General features: G+C 46.2%; 1 long non-coding RNA gene across 1 annotated transcript; it reads left to right on the top strand.

The window, feature by feature from the left end:
- The first annotated feature begins 547 nt into the window (after positions 1-547).
- On the top strand, positions 548-10889 carry LOC146889870 (uncharacterized). Its single transcript, XR_014999624.2, has 2 exons — positions 548-1070; positions 7273-10889. It is a non-coding gene; the product is annotated as an uncharacterized LOC146889870 (long non-coding RNA).
- Positions 10890-13864: the final 2975 nt, after the last annotated feature.

The raw sequence follows: 13864 nt of genomic DNA, 5'->3' as shown, positions 1-13864 counted from the left end.
TGAAAATCTACTGAGGTAAGCTTTATGTAATTTCCTCACGTAACCTCTATTAAAATCCTACTATCAAAGTTAAGCAACATATTATCAGGGGAGTAATGTGGCTAGTGTCTGGGACTTTGTCTGGGACTTCCACAATGCTTTGTGAAGAGGAAATGACAGACAGGGAAAATACGTTCTGAGGGTGGCCAGGGAGGCCTAGGGACAAACTCACATTAAATGTCTTCAGAGAGTGAAGGGATTCTTCTGAAGAAGATATGACGATGGTAAGACTGAGGAGAAGGAGCTTCAAAAGGGGTTTCTCTCTCTCTCTGATCCGCCCTTCCTTTGCCAGTCCCTGGATATGAACACACTTTGTTCTTCAGCACGGGCGGTGAGCTTGGCTAAGGGAAATTGTGCTGTTAGGTAACACCAGCTGCGCCCTCGGTTCTCTTCCTGTCTCCTTACTCATCCTTGCTGGTACCTTGCTTCAATTCAGGCCACACCTCAGACTGGGTAAAAACCCTAGCACCTTGGATCCATAGAGACCGGGACAGGATGGAGCATGCCCAGAGGCTTGGCCACTCAAAGCCACGCCCAGTGAGGAATTCTCAAAAGAATTCTAGGCGTGTGCCTGAACGTACAACAGCTGGCTTCAGAAGACAGAGAGTCCTCTGAGTGATTCAAAGGACTTGGGCTTGAGCTACGTGGCAAGAACTTCAGTAGGAAATGGTTCAAAGATCAGAAGAAGGAAGACCCTCTAGGCAGCTGCTCCAGAGAGAGCTCCCTTCCTCCGGATGCGTAATCTTCCATTGCTGATGGAACTAGAATTCGGAGGGTCCCTAATATTTAGTCAAATAGACCATTATTCTTTTACAGCTTCAGATTTATTTTTAAAACTATCTCCACGTTGCCTTATGTGCGGGAGATCTCTTCTTTGTGATTAAAACGGCTTCTGCTGGGAAAGTGAGCAGGGATGGGAAGAGATAATTGCTGCATGGTATGAGAAGTGCCACCCTAAGTGATGCCTCCGACAGCACAAAAGAGGGAGTGACGGCCGCTGCCGAAGCGGGAGAAGGCTCTCTATGAAGGAGGTGGGTTTTCAGATCCGTCTTACACAAGTAGACCGATACGTTCACATGGGAGAGCTAGTGCTTGCAGAACGCTGTGTTTGTGTTCACGAAGCAGGAAGCATTTAAGCTCAGAATTGGTGTAATTATGGGAGAAACTACCGAAGATGGGTAGCGGAAGAATGCTAAGAAAACTGGGTTCTAAAAGGTTGTGGCGATGTCATATGAGGTGGTTGGATGTTGAGGCCACCGAGGGAGACTCTTGCTATAGGAAGTTGGCCACAGGAAGCAAGAGAGTAACAGGCAATCGTTTTTGGTGGGAAAATTGATACTGGGATAATGAAGATTCCATACAGGATCAAGTGAGAACGGATTAGAGATATCAGCCGGCGTGGCTGAGTAGGTGATGAGAACATGGCAGGAGCAGGAGATAGTCGGGAGCTGGATTCCAGTCACTACACTCGTAGAGCATCAAGTTGGAATGGTCTGAGGAGCTGAAGCCCACTAGAGAGAGGTGGCTATGTAATATCATGAGCAATTGTCACGATTCTTTCTCAGGAATTTCCCAAATGAGCTGGGCATGACGATACAGGTTTGTAGTTCCAGTGCCTGGGAGGGAGAGGCAGGCAGATCTCCGTGTGGTCTAGGCCAGTGTGTATAGCAAGATGCTGTCTCAAAGCAATTACAACAAAATTCCCAAAACATACATAACAGCATAGGAAACAACTGTGATGCCACAATTAAGCTTTAATAATGATTACCAACTATGACTCAACTGTCCCTCTGTTTCCTCTCTAGTTTATCGCCTTAAATATATTATTTTAGTTTCTTTGAGATTTTCATATCTGTGTACAGTGTGTTCTGACCATATTCATCCCATACTTCTTCCCCACACCTCTGCGAGCCCCCTCTCCACTTCTTCACTCCCCTCCTGATTTTATGCCTGCCTTAATTAATGTCTATACTGTGATAAAACACCGTGTCCAAAAGCAGCTTGGGCAGGAAAAGGTTAATTTCATTTTTCAATTCTCAGGTCACACTCCTTCACCAAAGGAAGTCGGGGTAGGAACTCGAAGGAAGAACCGGGAGGTGGAAACTGCAGCAGGAGCAGTGGAGAAATGCTGGTTACTGACTTGCTCCCCTGGCTTCCTCAGTTTGCTTTTTGATACAGCTCATGACTGCTTGCCCAGGGTGGCGCAGCCCACAGTGAGCTAGTTCCTCCCACACCAATCCTCAACAGAGAACATGTTTGTCAAACATGTCTACAGCCTATAGCCTAGTGTTGTGGATGGATTTCTAAATTCCTTCTAAGCAGAAGCCAGAGTTCTTCTTCCCATGTGACTCCAGCTTGTGTCACGTTGACGGGAAACTACCCAACAAAATCTCTCTCTCTCTTTTTTCTTTTTCTTTTTATAGTGAGCTACTGAGTCCAATTTGTGCCACCCCTATATATACATGGGTGTGGTGTTTGCTAATCACTTTGAGTCAAATAGCCTGTGTCTAGGATTTCTCTCTCAAGCGTAGCCCTTCACGTTTAGAAGCAACATTTCTATCATGTCAAGAAAGCAGTTAACATAAGAGAACCAAACAGGCTTAAAGAAAACACAGAGCGAAAGAGAGTCTTCATACTTAGAGTCTGGGACTCCCAGGGGTCTGAAGGCTTCCCTGCAGTGTGGTTGTTTGACCTGTAGAATCTTGGAGCCAAAATTTTCTTTACCATTAGACATTCTGACCCAGTCCTACTGATGTGAGTCGCCCTGGGGAGCACATTGTCACCTGAGGACAGCTTTCCTCCACTGACCTTTGACACGGAGCACATTCCCTTAATGAGAATGTTTTTAATCCCAGCAACAGGGAGGGATGACCACTTCCATCCCTGAATCGCCAGGCCTTCTCACGGTGCCCCCACGTTCTCTGTTGTTCTACAGCTATCGGGGCCACACAGATGCTTCTCACACAGTTAAACTCTTCTGAAAGTCAGCAGTGTAGGTTCCCTGTCTCAGCACCAGCATCGAATACCCAGCCCAAGGTTTCCGCAGAGAAACTGACAATTGCATAAAGAAGTAAAGGGAGCTTCACTTCAGTTAAAGGCAGGCAGGGAGTCAAACGAAAGCTGAGAAGATATTTGCAAAGACTGGGGCAGTATCTCAGAGTTTCTAAGTCATGAATATATAATAGAAAGTAATCATCATTTTTTTTTCAGAAATAAAGTCACAATGAACACAAGTAACCAGCATTATTGCTATATTATTCTTTTTGAGACTATGTAGACCAAACTGTATTAGAGCTCATTCTGTAGACCAGGTTGTCCTCAAATCATTAGCAATTCTCATGTCTCAGCCTTCCCAAAGGCTAGTGTTACAGGTATGACCCAATAGGTCCAGCTGCTTATGCACTAATTTAACAAAAATATTAAGGTCACCCACGTGAAGAAGCCATAGTCACTGTTTTTTCTAGCATCCCCCAACCCCCCCCCCCCAACGAAAATGACCAGGACTGAAAACAGAGCTTGCCTTATACCAGAGCTTCTCCGACTATACTGCCCTGGAAACATCGGTGGGCCCTGTTTGAAGACAGATGTTCACTTCATAGATCTGCAGTGACCTGAAATGGCTTCTCTCAGGGCAAGCTCCCAGCAATGCTGACGTCTGACGCGGGTGGGATGCTCTAGAGCGCAAGCATGGTTAACAGTGGTCTCCAAAGGAAACAGTCAGCCAGATTCAAAAGTGCACAGCATCCCACTCCTAGATGTTATGGCTTGATTCATCTGGGCTGAAGCTGGGCTAGGGGAGTTTTAAAAGATCTCCATGATATGAATTACTTCCCGTGGAGTTGGCCTCAAATCCAATCAAAAAGCGATTTGTTGTGGCAGGGATTCCTGCCAGCCTGGCACTAGAGGGTTAGCAAGTGACCCCAGCCCCACCCCCTCACCTTCGACCTTACCCGCCTCCAGTCATGAACCCCCGCTGGGCCATACCTGGCCTAGCTCTGGAGGTCGTAGCCAGCCTAAATTCATCCTTTGTGGCCTTTTGTGAATCTTGTCTGAAAGTTTCCCATGGATACAAAGTTTGTGCAAAACTTGGTCAGAGAAAACCCGGAAAACCACGGTACCCCATGAATCAGGTATTTGCACCTGACACTGTATTGTCGGGAAGCTTCTTTCAGTTTATTCTGAGATATGGAAACCTACCAGCTAAGCTGCCAAAGGGCTAAGGGAAAGTGGTTCGGTCGACAGAGGTGGAGTCCCCCTGCCGCTGCAGATGCGAAGTTCATTCTCAAGGAGTCTCTGGGTCTTCATTTCACGGACCAACGCGAACCCACATACTGGCGCCGTGTAACCCGGGACAGTTTGCCCCCCCCCCCAACACACCCGCTGCTGTTGCACTGCTGGGGACATCTCGCTTGGACTGTGAGTCGTGTTGCATTCCAGGTCCACACCTGAGTTGATGACATTACTCCCCAAGCAGCCCGCAGAGCATTTTCCAGGGATATGAGAGCTGGGCAGCAGGAAGGAAGCTTCCAGCCAGGCTCCTGATTGATTTCTGTGTTCCCTCCACTGTGCTTTTAGTAATTACAGTCTCCTCGCTGTTTCTCATGACTTTTCATGAGCTGATGTCATTTCCGTGCTTTATGGTCCTGAATTTGCTGCTTAATTTTAGGCTCAGGCCAAGTGTCTTTGCTTCAGAGATGAATGGCTTCCCCAGCAGCCCAATATTTTCCTAGACTTGAGATAAGTTAATCAGCTCCAGGTAATGAAACCTTTTCCAGGTTCAGGTGGAGTCTTGCATCTTACTTTGGATTGGAGATGGTTCATAAAGAGTTTATTCGGTGGTTTGGGGATGTTCAAACTCCATCCCCTCTCCCTCAGTGTTCCAAGGCACACGCTGACCCTGAACTTGCTCCTAGAGTATGGGCTCTGATTATCTGTGCTTCTGTATCAAGCTTTGGAACACACCAGAAGGCAGAAACTAACGCTGATTTCAGAGGAAGACCTGGTGCATTGTATCAGGGTGATCTCTGACGCAGCTAGGCACAAAGAACAAAGCCTTGGCCACCATTGCTGTGGTTTGAGTGTTTTATCTCCAAAGGTTTCCTAAGATGGAATCTTACTGCCCTAAGTAGAGGTGTTGGGACCTTTAAGCAGCTGTGTGTGTGTGTGTGTGTGTGTGTGTGTGTGTGTGTGTGTGTGGTGGGGGGAGGGCCAAGAGGGAAGTAATTAGGTCAGCAGGAGAATCATGCTCAGAAGAGAGATAAGTAGTTCTCACAGGAATTGTGCAGTCCCTGTAAATGTGGGCTGCTATCAAAGGAGACAAAAGAGAAGGGCTGCCTCCTAATGTCTCTCACATCCCTTCTTGCCACGTGATCTCTCACTTCACGCATGCTCCTACCACCATGTGGTCTATCATGTTGGGACACAGCTATGACAGCCCTCACCAGAAGCCAAACCCGTGGGTTAGCCTGACGTGGACTCAGTCTTAAAATGGTGACCCAATCACACCCCTCTTTTCTTTATCTGATGCTCAGCTTCAGAAAATGGAAGTTACCCAGACTCTGGGAGCACTGTGGGTGGTAATTCATTGTTCTTGAGAGAACTGAGTTCTGCCAGGGGACTGGAATACGTGCCTGGTGTCTTCTCAATTCTGCCTGTTGCTCGCCTCTTCTTAGGCAGCTTCTGTCTCTGTTCTTCCACTGTTGTAAGCTGTGACCGTAAAAAAAAAAAAAAAAACACCTTTTCTAAATCCACGCCACCAAACATGAGAGTCACCATGTGTCTTACTTAGACTTCTATTGCTGCGATAAAACACCATAGCCAGAAGCATGCTGGGGAGGAGGGGCCTTCTTTGCTTTATACATTCACATCACTGTTCATCACTGAAGGAAGTCAGGACAGGAACTCCAACAGGGTTGGAACCTGAAGGCGGGGAGCTGATGCAGAGACCACGGAGGGGTGCTGCTTACTGGCTTGCTCCTCACTGCTTGCTCAACCTGTTTTCTTATAAAACCCAGGACTACCAGCCCAGGGATGGATGGCACCACCCATAATGGGCTGGGTCCTCCCACATCAATCACTAATTAAGAAAATGCCTTACAGAGCAATCTTAGGGACACATTTTTCTTAATTGAGGCTCCCTCCTTTCAGATGACTCTAAATGTATTATGCTGACATAAAACAGCCAGGATCCCTTGGTAGTTCCTCACACTGGGTTCCCAACTAAAACTAGAATACCTAATAAGATAATAATAATAATAATAATAATATTCAAAAACTCAAATCTCAGAAAATCATAAAAGTTAATTTAACAAATACCCACATACCCATCTCCCAGAAGGTATAAATGTTTCATTTATCTAATCATTCTTTATTAATAAAAAAATAGGAGTCAACTGTCAGGGTAAGAACCTGAATGATCAGAGAAGCTGTGGAGAAGCAACCAGTGACCTCCTATCTCTTCTGTTCCTTCATCCAAAAGGACTAAGAGTCTCTCAAAGGCCCGGTTTATTACTTCCTGTCTATTTGTCCTCAGCCCTCCCAAACCTCTATGGTTAATTTTGATCAGCTAGAGGCTAACTCCACCCCCGATTAAAAACAAACTCAATTGTCAAAATGTGATCAAAATATCACACAACAGATAAATAGGTTTTATTATATATGCTCTCATTCTACTTTGTCCTTTCTGGTTATGAAATAAAACATAAAATAGACACATCAAGTTTCCTTTATATACCCACCCTGGTCCATGTGGTTGGACAGTTGTGGTGTATTTTGAGGGGACAATTGATACTGTCTTCCTGGATATGTGTGTATCCCTTCATGAGTCGCAGGGGAACATTGTTATCTTCTTCTCACTATGGTTTTGACAAGCTAGTGAAGCTGTCATATTGACTTAAATGTGACTCCAAAAACACAAACTGAGGAGTGTTGGCCGGATGTCAGGTATGGTACCCAGGTCCACGGAGTCCACAGTACCAGTCCACTGCTCTCATGGGACTTCTAACCCAATCAATGTAATCTGGGCTCGCTGAATTTTCTGTGCGCTTTCTAGTTCGAGAATATCATTCCTTAATATTGTGGTTCTTAACCTTCCTTATACTGTGACCCTTTAATACAGTTCCTCATGGTGTGGTGACCCCAACTATTAAATTATTTTAGTTATTACTTTATAACTATAATTATTGCTCTTGTTATGATTGTAATTTAAATGTCTGTGTTTTCTGATGGTCTTAGGCGATCCTGTGAAAGAATTGTTTGGCCTCCACCGGGGTCACGACTCACAGGCTGAGAATTACTACCTTAATAATTTGAACATTCTTCCAGTATATCATGCATAAATATGACAAGAAAAGGATGTGAAGATCAGGCCCAGGGAATACTCAGAGCTGAGCACTTCTCAGGTCCCAGGATACCCTGCTCAGAGTGTGGACAGCTCAGCTGCAGAAGGGCAAAGCAATGCTCTGCTCCAACGCTTGTTCATGAAGCCTCTCACCTCCCTGCTCCCTGCATGTCTGGCCCAGTCACCAAACCTTGCTGTTTTAGGATCTACAAACATCACAACAGCTGCACTCAAGAGAAACACAAGTGAGACCGGTCCATCAGTCATCAATTAGTCTCGATGAACTCTTCTGGGTCGGCCTCTGTCTCTCTCCACCTAGAAGATAGATGGCTTCAAAAGACTGGTTCATCTAACTCTCATCCTACAAAACAAGCAGTAACTACAGAAACAGGCTCAACTCGAAATGTATCACAGATCTGAACGTAAGACCTGGAATGCTAATACTGTCAAAAGAAAACAGGAACAGTCAGGCAGTATCCTTAGCCATTGAGATTGCATCCTGTTTTCTTTTCTTTTCTTCTTTATTTTCCCCCATGGTTTTTTTGATACAGAGTTTCTCTGTGTGACAGCCCTGGCTATCCTGGAACTTAACTCTGTAGTCCAGGCTGCCCTGGAACTCAGAGATCCACCTGGCTCTGCCTGCTGAGTGCTAGAATTAAAGACATATGCCACCACTACCTGGCTGAGATCACAGCTTAATCTAGTCAGAATGGCTATCATCAAGAAAACAAACTACAACAAATGCAGGCGAGGAGATGAGGAAAGGGGAAGAACCCCTGTTCACTTTTGGTATGAACATGAGCTGATGTAGCTACTTTGAAAATCGGTGTAGAGGGTCCTCAAAAACTAAAAGGAGAGCTACCATATGACTCTGTGATAGCATTTCTGGGCAGAAGCCCAAAGACGTATAAATTAGCACACTACAGAGCCATTGGCACACCCATTTACTACTCCCCTGTTCACAAAAGCCAAGATATGGAAGCCTTGATGTCTAGCAGATGGCTGGGGAGTGAAAATGTGGCCTACATACACAATGGAAGGCTATTCAGCCATGAGGAAAACGAAGTTATGTCATTTTCAGGAAAAATTTAAGACTATCACATCAAGCAAAATAAACCCAACTCAGAAAGACAAACATTGTGTTTTCACTTGTATAGAAACTATATATTTATAATTAAAAATTATCAGAAAGGATGACTACTTCATCTTTCAGGTAGGTCCTTACAATGTTTGCATCCTGCCTGTTTGAGAATTTCTGTGATGCTCAAAGTAGTAACAAACGCCATTTGCTCCATGAGCCTCTCTTGAAGGAAGATGAAGACTCCCCACCGATGATTCTGCATGAGAATTCATGTCCTCTCAGAATTTTCAGACTCCTGTGTTTCTAACAGAAGGAGAACAACTCTCCTGAGCTCAGAGTGTTGAGGAGGGTTCGCTCTGCAGTACGGTGGGCAAACAACTCAGTTTTCTGTCAACTTGCATCCTATGGGCATTTCCTAAGTGCCAAACAGAGTCAGGGAAACTTTTAGAGAGACACAATGTGTGTGGCACGCTCACAGGGATGCCTTCTAGGATAGAAGGATCAGGATGCCTTCGTAGAGAATGTGGCCTTGAAGGTTGACTCTTTTCACTCATAGGTATTTGCTTTTATTTGATATGTGTTTACAGAGCCTGCACCACACTAAGGCCCTGGGAAACCAGGGAGGGTAAGACAGAATGTCAGATTGCTTGTCTGAGCACGTTCCTAAGCACAGAAGGATGCTACGCAGTACAACAGAGGAAGCCTATCTAAGGATGTCCGCCTGTCTGAGGGAGGGGCTTATGCAGGTTTTCAGGAGAAAGGGGTTAGACTGAGAGGAGCTGGGGAGGATGCAGAGTGTCGGAGTGAGGAGAGCCAAGGTTCTCTTGAAGCCAGCACTGCGTTAAAGGCATGGGGAAGGGTTCCTGGAAGGCAATGAACACTATTACATCTGAACAAAGGTTTGTATACAGGGCAAGTATCCAAATGAACAGTGGTGCCCCCCTTGCAAAGAGCAGAGCCATCAGTGAACAGCCATGCCTACCCATTGGCTTGTAGTCATTTTCTGGTGAGCTTGAACTCAACGGCATAGGGAGGCCGCTAGCTAGCAATATGCTTAAATGATTAGCCAAGCGGTGATTTAAATAATATAGTTTCCATGTGGTTATTTCGGGGCTGAGTAGCCGGGAACGAACTAACAGCCTCCCCCAACAGCACAGAAGATTGACATCATCAAGACAGAAAGCAAACACATGCAAGCATCCCCGGATGCTCGCAAGGCGTGGATTTGAGAAGTCTGGAGTTTCAAGCATGATGCTCGCTCCTAGCAGGTGACTGAAAAGCTCATTTTGAAAGCAGCCTCCTTCGAAAAGAGAAAGAGGAAATGGGCTTTGTCATCTATTGAACAACTGGGTTTTCCATTTTCTGCTAAAGCAGAGTTGACTCTCTCCCGGAAAACCACAATCCACAGAGGAGGAGAATAAACAAGACACAAACATCGACGAGGGGCTGGCAGCAAGTACAAGCTTCCTTAGGAGATGAGCCCTTGATGGCAGAGTGAGGTCAGATACGATGACTCATCACTAGTAAACTGGTTAAGCAGGGAAAATCCAGGAGGTCCCAGATGCCACACTGGTTGTAAATTACCCTGGTTAAAGTCACCATGCCAGGTACTTCTTGTGTATGCTATGGTGATAAACAGGAAATTCTCTTCTGGAAGCTTCTTGTCCTTTATCCCTCCTCTGCGTCCCTCTGGATAATGGTGCGTTCTGACTGCGTAGCATCCTCGCCCAGAATCGCGGCCACACCACGGGATTCAGGCCAGCTTGCTAGCCACTGCTTTCCCCAGAGCAGAAACTGCAGGTGTAGTTCTTGCTACTGAGACCCAGGTGCTGCCAGCACCGCTCCTCTGTGATGGGGTACTCTGTACCCACCTTTCAGGGTCCTGCACCTAACCTTCCCAGCTCCACCCTCTAAAGGCGAACCCTTCCTCTTGCTCTCTCTCTGACCTCACCCCTCTCCTGTGAATTCACTCCAGCTTTTCAATGATCAAAGAAAGGAAATGTGACTGTAGTTTGCATTAGCAGACACGCAGGACTCCCACAAGGAGACAGAACAAGTATCCGACACCCGAGGCTATGGGGGGAATTCGATGCACAGAGTTCAGCTCAATGTTAGGTACGAAGCGCTATATAACATATAACCCTCAATAGTCATTTCCTCTCTGTTCTTGTGCTGATTGCACACTATCAAGCTGCTAAGCCATATGCTCTTCACTGAGGCTTGCATGGTCAAGAACAGGCATAGAGAGGCAGTGTTTCTACTTTCTGGGCATCTGCAATCTACAAAGGACCTGAGACTAGACCTAGCGGTCAGGGGGAGGCAAGGGGGGGATCAGAATCTGAGAAGAGCTGAGAGACCTGTTGTACGGGTCTGGTGGGCCATGTGTTTAGAATTCTGTCTGAACTGGGAATAAACAATCATGAGTCCGTTTGGCGTCAGTTGTAAATGGTTACAGAGGGAGTGTTTCCCAGAGCCAGGCCCCATGGGGTCCTGGGCAGTGGTGTCTGCCTAGCCAAAGTTCGGGTTCATTTCTCTTTCATTCTTAATCACAACATTGACTTCTTCATCATGACCTCGGCTTGCTCGTCCTTTGTGGGGGCTCAGTGGACAAATTTAGAAGCAGAGAGGAGCGGTGATGTGTGTGTGGCTGAAGCTACTCACTCCTTACCGACTCTTGGGTCATCACAGGCTAATGACGTCCTCAGGTTGTGAAAAAAACTCAGGAAACGGATGGCGTTGGTTGCACAATATTGTGAATGGACTTACAGCTACTGAAGTGTACACTTAAAAGCAGCCAAAATGGTAAGTTTTATAGCAATTAAAAACAATGATGGTATCAAGAGACCGTGAGTCAGCCTCCAGGAAGAATTCAGGAGTTCCTTCGGAAAGTACGGCTTCAGCACTGGGTGAGCTGGCCTTGCCTCTCACCTCTGGCGTTACCTGGCACATTTCTGAATTGCTTGACATTCCCCATGCTTGTTTGTGTATAGCAAAGAGGTGAGTGGGGTGATTCAATGAGATCAGCTAAAACTCTAACTGTACTTGGATGTCCAGCCATTTTAATTTGCCTGTGCCTGAGGGATTCCTAGGACATGGAACCTTCAGTGTTAACTCCATGATGAATTAGACAAACAAGGATGACCAGTCACCATTGTAGTCCTGTCTGGGACGGTTGATACTATCATCTTGATGAGACCTAGCTAGAATCACCGAGGAGACAAGCCTCTGGCCATGCCTGGGAGGGATTGTCTAGACTAGGTTCGTTGCGGTGAGAAGATCCACCTTAATTGTAAGTGGTACCATTTCTTAGGATGGAGTCCTAGACAGACTGGAAAGGAGAAAGCGTGCTGAGCGCTTGTTCTCTCTAATTCTGCTTCCTGATATGGGGGATTTGTGACCAGCAGTCCTAACTAAGCTCCTGTTGTGATGACTTTCCTGCCGTAATGGACTGCCCTCTGGAACCCAAGCCAAAGAGCAAACTCTTCCTCGCTTAACTTGCTTTGGCCAGGTATTTTGTCTCTGCGATAAGTCACTGACTCACTATGATAGAATAGATGCCCAGTGTCGGAGGATGTTGGTAGAGAGTCCGGCTGCCTCCACTACCTCCAGAAGCTATCACTTCATAGCTATAGATCAAACCCTATTCTATGAATCTTGTGTTGATGACCTCGTTTCAGCCTCACAGCCACAGCAGGGCAGGGAACGGTTATCTCAGCTTTTTAGAGGAGAAAACTAAGCTGCTACCATCTGACTCCAGGCAACATTGGGTAAAGATTGGATACCATAAAGTCTTAACCAATAGGCTACTCTCTGGGATAATGGGACTCTATGGTAAAGAGCTTGTCTGACACACACAAGTCCTGGACCACATTCCCGACCAAACAAAGACAATATGGGCTTCTGCTTTTCTCAAATGCATGCACTCAGTCCCATGCAGGGTTTAAGTGCTTAAACTGTGACATCATTTAAAATGATCTTGTTGCCACTATAAAAAAGAAAAGGGAAAGAAGGCCCACCAGAAGAGTGGAAAGGATTTATTAGTAATAGATAGAAAATCTATTCTAGTGCAATGTGTTAATTATCTCATCAATGAGACAAAATGCCAGACAAAAGCAACTTAAGAGTTTAATTTTTGGCTCATGATTCCAGAGTACAGTCCATGGTGACAGGAAATCCGTGACAACAGGAGGCTAAGACTGGCGATCACAGTTGCACCAAGCCCAGCGTGGGCAGCTGCCAAACCCTGCAGAAGACAAGGTGACCGACTGGCCTTGGAGTTAAGACTCCAAACTTACTCCTCAGTCTTGAGCAAACCCAGATTTACCTACACGAAGAGTAAAGAGTATGTGGGTCCAGGAAAGCCAGAGAAACCAGGGAGATTAACACAGGCAGGAGGAGCCAGAACTGGTAAACAAAAGAACTGACGCAAAGTTGTCCCTCCTACTTAACAAGGAAATGCAAAGTCACTATCGCCAGCGTCAATGTTTAACAGATGCGTAAACAATTCAGATACTAAGGATGACCCAAAGCACGCAAATTACTGGAAACTGGTACACTCACCCATTGTTGGTGGCATGGGTGGCAACACCCAGTGAGATGCTGTGCAGTTATTAAGCTGATGAGGAGCGTATAACAACATGCGAGCGTGCTCTGACCATGAGCCTAAGGGAGAACAGCTGAATTTGGAACTTTGGAAGGGGGCCCGAGCTGTGTTTACCACACAGCGTAACACTTTTGCATAAATGTCACCGAGGCCTGGAAAAATGACTTGGAAAAAATAAAAGCGTCTGATGTGTTTAATGGGGAGGACTGTGGCGATTCTCCCCTCCCCACCCTCATTTCCATTGCTGTTATTTTATGTTTGTGTAAGAGCCGCGCGCGAGAGAGAACAACACCACACTTGGCCCACTTTTCCACCCCCAGCTCTATTTTGGCCCCTGGCCCTTCCGTGCTGGGTAATTCCAGACTAAGCAACCATCCTGCTTCTGGACTCAGCTCTTTCCTGACTCCTCTCCTTCAGCTTCATTTGGCTCTGCCTTCGTCTGGCTCTACCTGCAGCTCCAGGAGTAACAACCACAACACACACTCCTGGTTTACATGTGGCACGGCCGTTAATTAACCAAGACCGGGGAAGTTCAACTCGATACGTAACTGATTTCCTCTTCCTGGTAGTGTGTGAGAGCCCAGCATGTAAGGGGAAGTGAGGGCGAGGGGAGAATGCCATGCTGTTCCAAAGCCGTGGGAAGATGAATTGTGAGCTGGGAAATTTGAGATACGGAAAGATGAAAAGACAAGACAAACATCCCAACATAATCCCAGGAATAGCCCAGCCCCGTGCTTTGTCTTTGAGGGCTCGAGGGAAGATGGGTTGTGAGTTGGAGGGTTGCAGACAGCATCCAGCATGT

This window comes from Myodes glareolus, chromosome 24, assembly GCF_982192425.1.
Source record: "Myodes glareolus chromosome 24, mMyoGla1.1, whole genome shotgun sequence".
Lineage (NCBI taxonomy): Eukaryota > Metazoa > Chordata > Mammalia > Rodentia > Cricetidae > Myodes > Myodes glareolus.
Note: the sequence above shows the minus strand (reverse complement) of the source record. Positions and strands in the feature narration are given on the sequence as shown.